A 4,351-nucleotide genomic window follows, 5' to 3' on the forward strand; every position below is an offset into this window, starting at 1 on the left:
CTCACCCTCTCCACAACATTTTTATTTAGTGTGGGGGAAATGTTTGCTCAACTCCAGTAGTCCAGTGTGTGTGGACGCCATTAGCAATACCTTGTTTGGCCACAGGGCGTCTCCACTGCCCTCTGTGACCTGATTAACCATACATGAGGTGGAATTAGTTTATTTCTCTTAACCCATTGATACCTGATGCTGCATTTGTGTGTGTATCCCTTTAAGACCGTGAACCATGTGACGCGGTTCGCGGTCTTAAACGGATACACACACGACTCCCAAACGATTCAGGACTTTTTTATTGAATTGGTCCTAAGAAACCTAAGTCTCTCCATCTGTATAACAGAGTAGAGGTCATATGCGTCCACCACAGTTGGAAAGAAGGTGAAGAGGATGACTTCCATTCCTTCAGAATCCGTTTTTCGGCAACAGTTGTCCCTTGTGTTAGAGACTGTTGCGCAGCTGTAGCCAAGTTCAGAGAGGACTCTGAGCAGCCCAAGATGGCGAGACCCTACTCACCCTCTCCACAACATCCTTGCTGTCAGTGACCCTATACTCACCCTCTTTACAACATCCTCGCTGTCAGTGACCCTATACTCACCCTCTCCACAACATCCTCGCTGTCAGTGGTCCTACTCACCCTCTCCACAACATCCTCGCTGTCAGTGGTCCTACTCACCCTCTCCACAACATCCTCGCTGTCAGTGGTCCTACTCACCCTCTTTACAACATCCTCGCTGTCAGTGACCCTATACTCACCCTCTCCACAACATCCTCGCTGTCAGTGGTCCTACTCACCCTCTTTACAACATCCTCGCTGTCAGTGACCCTATACTCACCCTCTCCACAACATCCTCGCTGTCAGTGACCCTATACTCACCCTCTCCACAACATCCTTGCTGTCAGTGACCCTATACTCACCCTCTCCACAACATCCTCGCTGTCAGTGACCCTATACTCACCCTCTCCACAACATCCTTGCTGTCAGTGAGCCTATACTCACCCTCTCCACAACATCCTCGCTGTCAGTGACCCTATACTCACCCTCTCCACAACATCCTCGCTGTCAGTGACCCTATACTCACCCTCTCCACAACATCCTCGCTGTCAGTGACCCTATACTCACCCTCTACACAACATCCTCGCTGTCAGTGACCCTATTTTCACCCTCTCCACAACATCCTCGCTGTCAGTGACCCTATACTCACCCTCTCCACAACATTTTTATTTAGTGTGGGGGAAATGTTTGCTCAACTCCAGTAGTCCAGTGTGTGTGGACGCCATTAGCAATACCTTGTTTGGCCACAGGGCGTCTCCACTGCCCTCTGTGACCTGATTAACCATACATGAGGTGGAATTAGTTTATTTCTCTTAACCCATTGATACCTGATGCAGCATTTGTGTGTGTATCCCTTTAAGACTGCAAACCATGTGACGCGGTTCGCAGTCTTAAAGGGATACACACACGACTCCCAAACGATTCAGGACTTTTTCATTGAATTGGTCCTAAGAAACCTAAGTCTCTCCATCCGTATAACAGAGTAGAGGTCATATGCGTCCACCACAGTTGGAAAGAAGGTGAAGAGGATGACTTCCATTCCTTCAGAATCCATTTTTCGGCAACAGTTGTCCCTTGTGTTAGAGACTGTTGCGCAGCTGTAGCCAAGTTCAGAGAGGACTCTGAGCAGCCCAAGATGGCGAGACCCTACTCACCCTCTCCACAACATCCTCGCTGTCAGTGACCCTATACTCACCCTCTTTACAACATCCTCACTGTCAGTGACCCTATACTCACCCTCTCCACAACATCCTCGCTGTCAGTGGTCCTACTCACCCTCTTCACAACATCCTCGCTGTCAGTGGTCCTACTCACCCTCTCCACAACATCCTCGCTGTCAGTGGTCCTACTCACCCTCTCCACAACGTCCTCGCTGTCAGTGACCCTATACTCACCCTCTCCACAACATCCTCGCTGTCAGTGGTCCTACTCACCCTCTTTACAACATCCTCGCTGTCAGTGACCCTATACTCACCCTCTCCACAACATCCTCACTGTCAGTGACCCTATACTCACCCTCTCCACAACATCCTCGCTGTCAGTGACCCTATACTCACCCTCTCCACAACATCCTCGCTGTCAGTGACCCTATACTCACCCTCTCCACAACATCCTCGCTGTCAGTGACCCTATACTCACCCTCTCCACAACATCCTCGCTGTCAGTGACCCTATACTCACCCTCTCCACAACATCCTCGCTGTCAGTGACCCTATACTCACCCTCTCCACAACATCCTCGCTGTCAGTGACCCTATACTCACCCTCTCCACAACATCCTCGCTGTCAGTGACCCTATACTCACCCTCTCCACAACATTTTTATTTAGTGTGGGGGAAATGTTTGCTCAACTCCAGTAGTCCAGTGTGTGTGGACGCCATTAGCAATACCTTGTTTGGCCACAGGGCGTCTCCACTGCCCTCTGTGACCTGATTAACCATACATGAGGTGGAATTAGTTTATTTCTCTTAACCCATTGATACCTGATGCAGCATTTGTGTGTGTATCCCTTTAAGACTGCGAACCATGTGACGCGGTTCGCGGTCTTAAAGGGATACACACACGACTCCCAAACGATTCAGGACTTTTTCATTGAATTGGTCCTAAGAAACCTAAGTCTCTCCATCCGTATAACAGAGTAGAGGTCATATGCGTCCACCACAGTTGGAAAGAAGGTGAAGAGGATGACTTCCATTCCTTCAGAATCCGTTTTTCGGCAACAGTTGTCCCTTGTGTTAGAGACTGTTGCGCAGCTGTAGCCAAGTTCAGAGAGGACTCTGAGCAGCCCAAGATGGCGAGACCCTACTCACCCTCTCCACAACATCCTCGCTGTCAGTGACCCTATACTCACCCTCTTTACAACATCCTCACTGTCAGTGACCCTATACTCACCCTCTCCACAACATCCTCGCTGTCAGTGGTCCTACTCACCCTCTTCACAACATCCTCGCTGTCAGTGGTCCTACTCACCCTCTCCACAACATCCTCGCTGTCAGTGGTCCTACTCACCCTCTCCACAACATCCTCGCTGTCAGTGACCCTATACTCACCCTCTCCACAACATCCTCGCTGTCAGTGGTCCTACTCACCCTCTTTACAACATCCTCGCTGTCAGTGGCCCTATACTCACCCTCTCCACAACATCCTCACTGTCAGTTACCCTATACTCACCCTCTCCACAACATCCTCGCTGTCAGTGACCCTATACTCACCCTCTCCACAACATCCTCGCTGTCAGTGACCCTATACTCACCCTCTCCACAACATCCTTGCTGTCAGTGACCCTATACTCACCCTCTCCACAACATCCTCGCTGTCAGTGACCCTATACTCACCCTCTCCACAACATCCTTGCTGTCAGTGACCCTATACTCACCCTCTCCACAACATCCTTGCTGTCAGTGACCCTATACTCACCCTCTCCACAACATCCTTGCTGTCAGTGACCCTATACTCACCCTCTCCACAACATCCTCGCTGTCAGTGACCCTATACTCACCCTCTCCACAACATCCTCGCTGTCAGTGACCCTATACTCACCCTCTCCACAACATCCTCGCTGTCAGTGACCCTATACTCACCCTCTCCACAACATCCTCGCTGTCAGTGACCCTATACTCACCCTCTCCACAACATCCTCGCTGTCAGTGACCCTATACTCACCCTCTCCACAACATCCTCGCTGTCAGTGGTCCTACTCACCCTCTTCACAACATCCTCGCTGTCAGTGGTCCTACTCACCCTCTCCACAACATCCTCGCTGTCAGTGGTCCTACTCACCCTCTCCACAACATCCTCGCTGTCAGTGACCCTATACTCACCCTCTCCACAACATCCTCGCTGTCAGTGGTCCTACTCACCCTCTTTACAACATCCTCGCTGTCAGTGACCCTATACTCACCCTCTCCACAACATCCTCGCTGTCAGTGGTCCTACTCACCCTCTCCACAACATCCTTGCTGTCAGTGACCCTATACTCACCCTCTCCACAACATCCTCGCTGTCAGTGACCCTATACTCACCCTCTCCACAACATCCTTGCTGTCAGTGACCCTATACTCACCCTCTCCACAACATCCTTGCTGTCAGTTACCCTATACTCACCCTCTCCACAACATCCTTGCTGTCAGTGACCCTATACTCACCCTCTCCACAACATCCTCGCTGTCAGTGACCCTATACTCACCCTCTCCACAACATCCTCGCTGTCAGTGACCCTATACTCACCCTCTCCACAACATTTTTATTTAGTGTGGGGGAAATGTTTGCTCAACTCCAGTAGTCCAGTGTGTGTGGACGCCATT

The sequence above is a fragment of the Poromitra crassiceps genome, assembly GCF_964638095.1.
Source record: "Poromitra crassiceps genome assembly, contig: HAP1_SCAFFOLD_314, whole genome shotgun sequence".
In the NCBI taxonomy this organism is placed as follows: Eukaryota; Metazoa; Chordata; class Actinopteri; order Beryciformes; family Melamphaidae; genus Poromitra; species Poromitra crassiceps.